Source organism: Styela clava, chromosome 10, assembly GCF_964204865.1.
Source record: "Styela clava chromosome 10, kaStyClav1.hap1.2, whole genome shotgun sequence".
NCBI classification, from domain to species: Eukaryota; Metazoa; Chordata; class Ascidiacea; order Stolidobranchia; family Styelidae; genus Styela; species Styela clava.
The window spans coordinates 393,485-406,370 of NC_135259.1; the positions used below are offsets into that span (position 1 = coordinate 393,485).

The 12,886-nt window shown below is 36.7% G+C and overlaps 2 protein-coding genes and 1 long non-coding RNA gene across 7 annotated transcripts in view; all 3 read right to left on the reverse strand.

The window, feature by feature from the left end:
* LOC144428081 (dynein axonemal heavy chain 5-like) overlaps positions 1 to 12,886 on the reverse strand; it is an 88,589-nt gene that overhangs the window by 38,858 nt on the left and 36,845 nt on the right. The window lies entirely within an intron of this gene.
* LOC144428080 (dynein axonemal heavy chain 5-like) overlaps positions 1 to 12,886 on the reverse strand; it is an 84,108-nt gene that overhangs the window by 35,630 nt on the left and 35,592 nt on the right. The gene's annotated exons all lie outside the window — the stretch shown is intronic.
* Positions 7,027 to 8,617, reverse strand: LOC144428006 (uncharacterized). The gene is made up of 2 exons (XR_013478010.1): positions 8,454 to 8,617; positions 7,027 to 7,258 (listed from the first exon to the last, which is right to left on the reverse strand). It is a non-coding gene; the product is annotated as an uncharacterized LOC144428006 (long non-coding RNA).

A 12,886-nucleotide genomic window follows, 5' to 3' on the forward strand; every position in this document is an offset into this window, starting at 1 on the left:
TAGTGCAATTTCTATTTTGGGGATAACAGGGTAATTCAATAAATGATAGTATTTGAATTGATTTGAGGATAACTATTTTGCAGAAAACAATAAAGCTTAACATCCTCTCTTTTGTATGGCATACTAATTTAAAATCAGCATATATTGTGAAAGGGTGCGGTAAGCTAAAAAACATGAGTTTTTTCCTGAAAAATTTGGTGCCGCACGAACAAAAAGTTTGGAAACCGCTGATATAAACAGTAAATAGGCAATTATAAAACTGGCAAAACAAAATGGTCTTCGAGGTGTAGTAGCAAACCTAATGTATATTTGATAATTTATAAGCAAGATACATATATTAATTTAGACTCTCGGATTTGAAATTAAACTTGCGGACCCTTGCGGACTGTATTGGCAGAATCTTTGAGTGCCACGGAGCTAATGTGGAGAACCATTGCTCTATTAATTATGCCGGCACCATAGGTTGTAGACCTCTGGTTCGAACCCATCCGCGTTTGAATTAAATTAGAACTTACTTTGGCTCTCAATTACAAATTTGTTGAATTGTCTATCAAATAATGACTGTGGAATCAATGCTTTTTCAGTTTCTTTCAGCAATTACAAATTCATGTCTTCACCAAAAGTTTGAAATTTTGACTCTTTACTCCAATATCAGTAAAATCATGTCACTCTCTAGAATCCGTCATCAAATACTAAATATAAATTACCTTCCCATCGCCATATCATCACACAAGGTATTTTGTAATGAACAAGTCAGATGTTCATAAAATGTTGAGTTGAGGTTATTATCATCCGATCATGGTCTTCTGTCTATCTGGGCTGCTACTCTTCTGTTAGAATGGCCCACTCTCTTTGTACTAAAAAATAAATCAACTGTGAGCATAAAATGTAGAAGGGTAATGAGATCTTGAGTAATAGTGAAGACTTTTTCAGCTAGTGCTCTGAAATGAAGCGATAACTACTGCCCACTTGTCATATATGACCGATACCAGCACCTAGGTATTGCATTATCGTGTCTTGCATTAATAAGACTCTAAAACATTGGTTCTCAAACCTTTAAAATCGCACCTCATTTATAAAATTCGTCAAGTCTTCTGTCAAACTCAAAAATAACAAAATAACACATTGAAAATATGTGGATAGAACGTAAATATCGAAATCTAACAAATATATTCATTTTTAATTACCGTATATAATTGCATATAAGCGGAGTTACTTTTCATAAACTAATACCGCAAACCTAAACTGAACGATATTATCATCAATGGCGCCAGGCTAACAAATAACATCGGCCATAGATACTAAATAATATTTAAGAGCTATTTCATAGGCTGAAAATGCAAAGATTTCCCGGTATGCTCGGTCACTATTGATGAAAACAATGAATTACGACACAATTTGCTTCTAAATTTATTGTCGTGGTCACCCATGATATCTTGACTATGTTAAAAATACAAAAATAATTGTAAAATATTTTCAATCAAAAACATCCTCGATGTGTTGTAAGTACTTCAAGTCGGTGCTCATTTAAATCCTCTCATGTCGACAGTAATTTAGTCGTGCCGTAAGGGGCTGTCTTCGAATACGAATACGATTAAACATAAAAATCGAAAAATGTTCTCAATCAAAATGTGTGTGCAATATGCCCTATTAATATAAACACTGAAAACGATACTAGAAGATAGCGAATAGCAATATTTGAATATTAAATTTGAATTGAACATCATCGACTGTAATAGTTGCTTACAGCATGTTACGATTTGGAGAGTCGGCTTATACGCAAATTTTTATAAATTTACTATTTTAATAAAGTCGTTTTTAGAAGGTCGGCTTATACGTGAGATTGGCTCATAAGTGAGGCTATACAGTAGCTGCACTCCAACTAACCTCTAGCGGGGCACTCCCAACTGTTTGAGAACCACTGCTTTTAAATACCATAGCAATCTACGGACATAATATGTGTGGTAAACTGCCCGATTATAATTAATTTTTCATGCATATTTTTGCCATTCTGCGAAGTTATTATTTATTAATAAGCTACAAAGATCCGTGAAGAATCCCAAGAAATGTTTTTCATTCAATTAAGTATGATAATAATTGATTGAATATACTTAATAACATTGGTTAGCTTAATAATAGGTCCATCATAGTTAGGGATGGGCAATTCAGAATACCGAATCCGGAGGATTAGAATTTAGCAGGATCTGACAATAGGTTGCGGTTTCTGCCTCTTCATCACCACGCGTCAATTTTTTTATTTCAGGTTTCTAATTTAATATTCAAATATGAGCGTTTTCTCCCACGTGGAAATCACTGGTTTGATATTACTTGCATACCTTTGCGAAAAAAAAAAAAATGTGAAATCAGCAAACATGGTAATTTCAAGTGGCATATTCAGAACAGCAGCGACTTAGTGGCGATATTCTGATAACGTGATTGCAGCAATCTTTATTAATATTTTATAGAAATGCCTTGCTTTATTTTACATTATATTATGACCTGTGAGTTTTCCCAAAAAATGATGTAAACCAAAAGCCAGGCAGTAAATGTTACAATATTATTTGCGATTAGTTTAGATCAAATATTAAATATTATTATTACTTTTAGGACACCAATTTCCAAGATACAAATTCCAAAGTTGTATAGCAAAACATGGCAATTTGTCAAATTTACTCTTCACTAAATAAATATAATTTATACCTTTTCTTGCTTCGTGGCAAATAATTTTGATAATGATAGTTAAAAGTATCGATTTTTACTAGGATGATTTTCTGTTGCGCAAAATATTCAAATATTCAAAAAGTCTCGCAAGGATGTTTTAGAAGATTCAGCTTGTGTAAAAGTTCCGCTCAAATTCAATTCTCACAAGAAATTGGGCAATTTATGTCTTCATGTCCTTGAGTAAGATTAGACTAGGGCCTATAGTTAGACCAACCATACATCCCGGTTTAAACGTCTGTCCCGGTGTCCCGTCCCGGTTAGCAAAATGTCCCGGAATTTTACTTTAGTGAAATTTTCAAAATTAACTCCGACCTTATGCAAAATTATGAATAATTTCGTCCCAAAAGGCATAACTTTAACTCGAGGCTTATATCTTAATTTTTTAGCTTATTAGGTTGAGTAAAATATCGCGCATAGCTTTAGAAATCCTTTGGCTAGGGAATAATGAGTGACGTTCATTTCGTCATTATTCTATTGACTCCAATGAAACTACAGCAATTGCTGCATCAGAAGCCTTATTATGCTTGGAGTTGGAGAAGGCATAATAACTTTCATTTGGTTTTGTTTGAGTCATATTATGCTGAAAGTAATCTAGAACTTGAGATTCTGTAGAGTAATGCAATATTAAAGCTTATATATATAAATATGGAATAAAAATTTGCAAAGCTCAGGCCGCCGGCCTTTCGTCCAGTTATTTCATTCATAGTTTTGAGTTTGTCCCGAATTATGCCCAAGAAATTAATATTATGGTAAGTCTACCTATAGTGCTAGTATTGGTACATCGGGTCTGGTATAGTTTAGTACCACATGTACTTCTAGTTGACCTGGCTCAACAATTTTTGCATATGTCAATCCTAACCCCGACCTGACTACGTCACCGAAAAATTACGTCATTTCGACGTCACAGTGGCGTAATAAGGCCCACCGAAGTATGCTGATGGTCGTCCAAAACGCGCAGACGATCACCCGAAATCGAGCAAGTAATCTCTCCCGTTTTCTTGTCACAACGATCACGATAGGAGAGAGATCGCCGGCTTTAACAAGTTCGTTATCGGCGGCGCAGATGACATTTCGGGCGATCGTAATTATACTTTGGCAATCCCTATGACGTGATGGTGACGTCGTAGTGACGTAATTTTTGGATGGCATAATCAAGTGGGGGTTAGGAATAGCATATGCAAAATTCGTTATGCTACGGTACGCCCACCGGAAGTACTTGTGGTACTAAACTATACTAGACCCGGTACATCTTGGAGGTATTTGTAGACCATTAGCTTGTCTTCGCTGGTATCAGCTTGATATTAGGCCATTCGTTTGACTAACCTGGCTCAAGGAATCCATATTTCCAGTCTCGACGTCGCCTACAATTATTTTCCCATTTGTTTCTTCTGCCGGCATACCGTATGTTGATAGTTTCAATAGTTGCAATGTTTTGGCATTCCCGAGCCGAGCGACCATTCATTTATTAGCAGAAGGCAACAGCCTAGCCGAGGGCGAGGGTCACGCAGAACCGCTGTCAACTATTGGCGCGGCGGTGTGGCTCAACGGGCTAAGCGTTAGGAATACGCTCGCCACCGCACCTCTAATTACTCTGCGTGGGTTCGCAGGTTCGAATCCCATGCAGGGATGGTTATGTGCGAGAGGATTGCTGGACTCCTCGCCGTCGTTGGGTGGTTCACGTAACCGCTGGTCGGTTACGGCTTCCTCCACCACCAAGTCCATGCTTTCGAAAACAAACAATACAGTAAAAACTAATCCCATACCCGACTTGGAATGGTAACCGGACGAGAGGCCGTGGTTCGCCATATGGATAAGCCGTCTTATCGGCTTTCCTCTCCCCCGGGATAAATATGTAAATCCTATCCTATCCTAAGATCGCAGGCGACGTTGATCGAGGATGGCGCCAATTTACATCGTTGCGCAATCTAGGTATAGAGGACTTGCACGGGTCACGTGACTTTGTTTACTAGACGGCAAAAAAACAAAAACGTCCATTTGGCTCCTGTCAGTTGCAAGTCGGATTATACGTTTCCGTTTTGTTTGGCTGTTGAAAATGGTTATTTCGTATTGTTCCGTTGACTGTACGTATAGTATAGACAACGAAATGGATCTTCAGTTATATTCCACTGTTTTGAAAAGATCCGGAACGTCGCGCAATGTAGATATCAACTATTGGCAGGACTGCTTGGTGTCAAGTCCAGAAGTCATCTCGATTGTGTTTCACTGTTTGCGGACAGCACTTCGGTGATGGTGAGTGATGCCGATAATAGGATAAAAAAAATTTGGCTCGCCAAAAGGGAGAACCGGAAAAATCGTGAAAAAACAAAACAGCAATGCTCAATAATGTGAGGACAAACATTAAAACGAAGTGTCATCAAATCTTTCACAGTAACGGTAATCTCATTTAATAAAAAAAACTCCCGATTTTGCTGACCGCCAGATCGCCTAAATGTGATCGCCGAACCACCATGCTACGATGCGCAATTTTTTAATTTTGATGACGTCATCATATATAACTTTGAAGTGAAAAACAAATCTCGTAGGGCCTACATAAATGTTTGAAATAAATAAAAGTAATAACCTTCTAGCAGCAGCAACACTCTTTAATCATTGAAAATTTCAGAGCAAATGATTATGTATTTAAAGAGAAAAGCTATTGAAAAAAATTTGGAGATGGAGATTGCAAAATCATTTCTATAATTTTCCTCAGCGCCTCGTCGCCAATGATCGCACAGTAGTTTTCAAATTTGTCAAACAGAACGCGCAGTTCTGCAATAAATTAAAAAAAAATTAAACATCGATATCCACCAGAGCGCAAGACTTGATACACGCGTGATTAAAAGAACCGACATTTGTATGTGGAATGCCGAAATAATCACGCCATAATCGTGAAACATACTTTAGCGGAAGTGGTTCCCAGACTTTTTAGAGTTGGGACCCACTATTTAAAACCAAAGCTTATGGCGACCCACTTAACTTTAATTTAATTTTAATTTAACAGAACACAGCAATGGCTAATCATCGCAAAACTACCGTGTTTCCTCGAAATGAAGACATGGCCTGAAAATAAGATAATAATTTGAATTTTTAAAATGATTTCAGAATGACCCTACCCTTAATATAAATTTAAAATGTGTGGAAGAAGAAAGGTTCATTAACCTGAAGTAAGGTGAAGATCACACCACTATTAAAGATGGTGTGATATCACAATTAAGATATTTGTCACTTGATTTTTGTATAGAAAATACAAATAGAAACTATGGATGTCGGTTTTTATATAATATTTAGTAAAAAATCTTGTGATTTACTACAATGTAATTTTATTTTTGATAAATGAACACAAAAGACCTATTCCAAAAAAAACCATAGTGTTATTCTTCAAAAGAAATAAATCTATATCCTGTCTAAATTTCGGGGAAACACGGTAAGAAGTGCTGTACAGTGTACAAAACGGTGTAAAAAAGCCACATGGTCATTCTTTGTGTAGCAAATTTTTGTTCCTTTGAGAAGATCGTAAAACAGAACCAATCACAGATTCGAATTTAAATTCAATTTAATTTATTTTGTTTTTTTTTGAAGATTTACGTATTCGAGTCGCCACCGATCCTAATAACCAGTATAATTCACCAAAGCTCTCTACATCTTTTCACGACCAACTAAGATTCCTTTTGCGACCCACCAGTGGTTCGCGACCCATAGTTTGGGAACCGCTAAAGTTTAGCCTATATAAAATACGGTACTAAAATTTTTAAACATTTAAAAATGTTGGCTTATGAACTCATTTAAGTGCGGGCTGAACGCGGCCCGTGCATGGGGCGTTGGTTGGACAGCCCAAACTATGTTTTTTTATTCCTCTTCGTTTTCTTTTAGATATATTCTATATGCGGTTATAATTTCGCAATTTTTAGCGTTTGCTAAGACATAGGTTTGGTATGACGTCATAATGATTCTAACAAAACATATGAATTGTGTTTATTTATTCAGATAACAAGCGATTCACGCTCATTTACAAACATTCCTTGAAATGTGGAGCATGAGAAATTGACACGAAGCTCAAATACCTTTAGTTTAGAGAGAAGAAAACCAGAAATTAAAAGGTTAATGGAAGATGTGAGTTTAGCTTTCTGTGTAGACTTTCGTAAGGGTGATGAAGGAAGCTTTTGATCCTTCCCTAGAAACATTAGCAATGTTTCATTTCATTTGGAATACTTGAACACTTGCTCATTCTTCTGTTTTGCACGTTAGTATATTCTTCAGATTCAATATTCTAGAAATGTTTCCGACTATTCAAAAGAAAAAGGAAAATTTACATTCGTAGCTGATTATTATTAGTTGGAGATCTTTGACAACGCGCCACAATAAACAACAAGTCCTGTCACGAAGTTAACGATTCGTTTCTGAATCAGTTACCAGTGTTTGATATTAGAGAGCAAAGTGCATATTGCCTGTGCCTTAATGAAATTCATCTTAGAATCGGTGTAGTTTGTTCAGAACAGTCAACACGATGGAACTTGGAATAGAATCAGGAACATGGCATCTGCTGAAAACAATGAACATAAACTAAATATTCCATACGGCAAGACAATTTTGCAATATCATAATATCACAACTCTCTAATTTTTAAATCAATCAGCACGATATAGATTAAAAACATACAAAATTTACCAGTATATATATACCCAATGTTTCGACTTTCTAAGTAACACAATCAAATGAAATATTCTCTAAAGCAGGGTCGGCCAACCTTTCTCGTCAAAGGGCCACATGTAGTTCCATGGTAGTTATGTTCTGGTTTTGCTACACAAACTACAGGTTAATGAACAAACAAACAATACCCTCACACCAAACTTTCACAAATATTAGAATAATGAAACTGTTGTTTCCCAACCATTGATGGGGCGCCATCAGTGGTTATTCCCGAAAGTTTCGCCAAAGGCAAGCGAAGATGCTTGATCATTTTTATCATAGCTCCCAACAAATCAATGCCTCCAGTCGTGGCTTAATAGGGACAATGACTGCGAGCTCTTTAGTAATTTAAAATCATCATTAACTCCCCGCAAGAAGATCGCCAAGTTGTCAACTGAGCAGGAAACTTGATGTCAGTGCTTTTGCCAAGCGCCAAGGAATACGATGAAAATTTTCCCGCTTTTGCAATTAAAGTTTCCGCTATAGATTTCCCAGGCTCTTCAACACGACGAGTTATGGTCTGTCTTGACACGCTATTTTTGCAAAAACCTCTTTTATTTCTGGACGTAAAACATTGACAACCCAAACAATACATAATATACATTCCTTAGATCGTTTTGCCATATCATCATATAGAGTTGTAAAAGACCAAGAGTTTAAGCGACTATGGCACCTTTATGTATCGATATCTCCTCCCAGTTGGTTTCGATTCAAAATGACACTCATGGCACGTTTGAAAGGGCTGGCAGAGCGCATTTTAGAAAAATAAAAAAATCGTTTGTATCACATCTTCACTCAATATTTTTTATTCAATTCTGGAAAATACAGCACGGGCCATTCTAAATGCTACCGCGGGCCACGGGTTGGACGACCCTGCTCTAAAGTAAGTAAAATCCAATTTTCATGACTATAATATTAAAGCAGTAGTCATTGTGCTAATTTGACAGTAATACTGCCACAAACTATATTTATATTACACTTGAGAACCTCAATTCTTATTGTTATTTCCAACAGATCCATAACGAGTACTACCAACAATACAGAACCTGTAAACACTGATTCACACCGAATACTGAGCTAGACTGAGACAAGACATCCAACCATTGCGCTTCCAATTTACTGATTATCTTAATAAATCGAGAGACTCACAACATACCATTGTGTAGTACGTCTGACGCGCCTTCGTTGTTTACCTAAAAACGTCAAAATTTGCCCTGGCCAACATTCCGATGGAACAGTTACAGCCTATAATTTATAGGGTAAATCAGGGTGGACCAAACCGCGGCCCGAGCACACATTCCCTGCGCCCCGCAGAAAAATTTTAGCGTGTACTGAACCATTGGTAGGTATGAGGAAAGATACCAAAAATACCACGATATTTCTTAAGAAGCAAATGAATAAACTCGCATTGTTTTATCACTTTTGTGTTTTTTCCTACTGCGGCCCGTAAGACATCGTCAAACATTTTCGCGTCCCGGGAACTTTGGACCACCCTAGGGTAGATCTTATATAACGAATTCTGCAATTAGTAGAAACAAAAATGAATGAAGCCTCGATAAAACATGTAGGGAAATCGATTTTCAATACGATTCCAGAAAATCTGTGGATTCCACACATATAAAAATTTAGATTCAAAGCTCGCTCTATCCCAATCGCTAAGACAAGTAGTAATTTCACAACGTATTTATATATCACAGAGTTGGTTTAGGATTAAATGTAATTACTTTAAGCCACATAACATGTATTTGGAAGATTGCCAATCATATCTCCCTGTCCCTTATTTTTCTTTTATAGTGCGAGAAAATTCCATTTGTACAGGCATTCAGTGAACGAGAGTAAACTTTTTTCCTATCCTAGGTAACATTCGGGACACGCGAAAGACCACTCATTTAACCTTATTTCTTGACACGTGTGGATACCAAGAGATAACCACAAAAGACTTCTAAGAGAATGATAACAGCAACAAAATATGTGGATAATAAAATATGTAAATTTAGCGTTCTTTGACTTGTCAAATAATGGCACCATGATCTTCAAACCTCCCTTTCACACTAAAATCATAAAATCAAACATTTCGTACAGTACATACCGGCCCCGGTAATTTTATGAACTGTTTTTTGGATAACATAGGGAAATGATTTTCAAAAAAAAAAGAAATGTTTGCTCAACTTCCAAAAACAATTGATAAAATAAATACAGTAACAAAACCAATGAAGATAAGCAAATTGCCAATGCAAGAAATTCAAAAAAGGATAGAACCAAAAACTAGCCCCCACTCAAATATAATTCGAATTATACACCTAATATTCCCATAGTGAGAATGTATGTGTGACTGTGTATGTGTAGTGTGGATGCTATTTATGTAGTGTGTATTTTGTGCGTAAATGTACTCAAAAAGCGTAGACAGAGCTTCATTATGTCGCGCATATAAGTAGAATTGGATATGCACACTTTCACTTTTCACTCCTTGATCATCAGGGTGACAAGATCTCCAACTTCAAAGTTGCGTTGAATCTTGAGTCGGCACTGTAATTGGGGAAGAAATTCGTTTGTCAAGCGATGACAAAATAAATCATGTAATCACTGAACATGTCTGTATTCCTCTTCTGTATTCATGTGCTCGAAGAACAAATCAGGTGGCACAGACGGTTCTAATCTATTCATCAAAATTGAGTTTGGAGAAAAGGGCATTCAAGTCTTTCGGATCGTCGCACGGTGGTGTGAGTGGACTTTATTTTTTGACGCGTGTGGATTCCAAGAAATTCCTTCAACGAGAATGATAAGAGCAACAAAATGTGGGGATAATAAATAATGTGAGTTCAGCTTTCTGTGACTTCTCAAATACTGGCTATGTGATCTTCAAATCTTCCTTTCGTATTAGCCGATTCTTCAGGACTCTAGCAAATGCAATATTTGTGCATACTCTACATCTTTCTATCTGCTTCTACCTAGTTACTTCTCAGTGGTGTCGATTTGAAACCGGAAAAGTCACAACCGTTGGTTACAGGGAAATTAATGAGTAAACCAGCGTTATGTTGCTTTAGTCAAATGTAAGTTGTATGTTCTTGAAGTTGTGGGCAACAGTTATAAATATACCACTGCCTATTTCGAGTTTACAGCTATCATCAGTTTTGTGCGAATCGGTTCTATTACAATATTTCCAGGATGTAAATTATTTATTTCTGCATGTTGCAATTTCAAGATTGGGAAAAGTGACAATAGCACAGCAACTAAACGCCAGTTCTTTTTTAATGAGCAATTCGAGAGTCCTGCTGCACGCTTACACAAATGTATTTCTGTAACCTTTTGTCTGACCAAAGTCAGACAAGCAGTTTACAACAATCAACTTTTTTATTATTCAGGGCTAGGCTTTTATTAGTTTTAAAATGCATTCTCATTCTATTTTATGACGTCATAATGGATGTTACAAAGCATTTAAATTTTGTTCTTTTAATTCAGATAAAAAGCGATACAGGCAACGTCCGCACATTTACCCACATTACTTGAAAATTATGGAGAATAAAAATCAACTCAAATATCTTCAGAGAAGAGGAGATTGGCAGAAATCAAAGGGTTAAACAGGTGATGTAAGTTTAGCTTTCTGCTTAGATTGTTTTGTAAATTTTGTAACAGTATTTCATTTCATTTAGAATAACTGAATATTTGAACACATGCTCAAAACATCTGTTCGTGGAACAGCTATCGCTGTGCTTGGTTGATTCTATGCTATATTGCTTCCATGACTACCTTGCCTGATGCGAGTAGCTCAGATTATCTATTAACCATTCTCGGTTTTTTAGCAGTGTTTCTTAACATGGGTTCGATCGAACTTCATGGGTTCTGTAGGGCTGTTTAATTGGGTCGACGAAGGTGCTGGTTTGAAACATTTGTATTTCATGGACTTCTTTCTATTCTACCTATATCAAAGTTAGACCTTTATCTCAGCTATCGTTGCTCGATAACCAGCATTGTTTTTTTCGCGTCACCCTCCACCATGAAATTCCTTTTTTGTGTTTTTTTCCTAGTTTTGTTTGCATTAATTGTATGTTCATTTTGGTGAAAAATGAACTTCTGACTGGCTGACTGATGGAGTATTTGTGTTACAATGTTTTGTAAACATACCTACAGTTTTCTGCAGATATTGCAACTTATAAAATAGCCTAACTATTTGCTGTTATTCAACAGTAATGCAACGACGTCATACTGTATCAATTGAAGACTTTTGCATCCTTTCGAGCTTTCTACAAAATTAACTTTAACCGTTCAATCCAAGAACAGTTGACGCGTGGATTGTTCACCTGGAACCAAACTAGTCTGGTAAATTTTTTGATAATGTACACAGTTGTCTTGACGACGACGGTTCACATATGCTTCGGCTATTCGCGTCCTTGACGGGGTAGCAAACGACATGTCGACGGCCTAGGTACGATGGTAAGTAATTATGTAGTTGCAATGAGCAAATGTGGCAAAGATTCAGGAATTCAGTAGCCGCAAAATATCCGATTTTAAGTCATACTTTCAATCATCCACAAAAACGTAGTTGCTTCTGCAATTGTTTACATGTCCAATGACGTAAAAAGAAGATTTTCACTAGAATTGAGTTTATGTTTCAATTGTCTCGAACTTGGACAGTTTGCCTTTTGGTGTAAATTTTATAACATGTGTCGCGCTTGTTCGGGTAAGCAATATTCAGTGATCCATGGCCTAAGGATCTTTACAAGAAGATCAAATGCTAACAACCATCGCAATGTCTCTACTCGTAAAACAGCGTTGTCAATGCAAATGTTTCAGACGTGGTGTCCAATTTCAGCCTTTGCCAGTTGTAGTAAAAGGTCTGTGGGCTTTTCTGAATACTTTATCGCTGTGCTAGACTTTGCTATTCAAATCTCAATTATATATACATCATCAATCGAAACGAAGACTTGGTCTAATAAAAATAAATCGTACCTGTGTTACCATTGACACTTTATGTAACAAAGGCGTTTCACAAATAGCAGAGTTAGTAAAATTGTAGGTGGAATCTGGTTATGAAGAATATTGGCATTAAACAACGTGTTTGCGATGGAGTCACGCATACAACATTCAGCTAGAATGTTTAAAAGAGATCAATATATGCCTCGCCTCGCTTGCAGGATATTCCGTTGGCCGATATTGAAGCGAATCAAGCTATGATTTAATCGCGGCATAAAATCCCATAGCGCACCCTTCGCAACATGAACCAATACGAATTGAAATTCCTCATGGTTGAACTTGATCAGAAATTTGCGTACAAGTATTGACAATAAGACAATTTCAAATTTCATGCATTGTGGTTTATGTGACCATTATAGTCACGTCGTTCAATTTACCGTGTAGCGAGTCGTTTAATAATAGACGAGAATATTTTCCACGAACAGTAAAATTAAATTATTTTACCGTCCTGATGAATTTGGTTTTATGGAGATGAATGGAAATTGCGAAAAGTCACTAAACGAACACG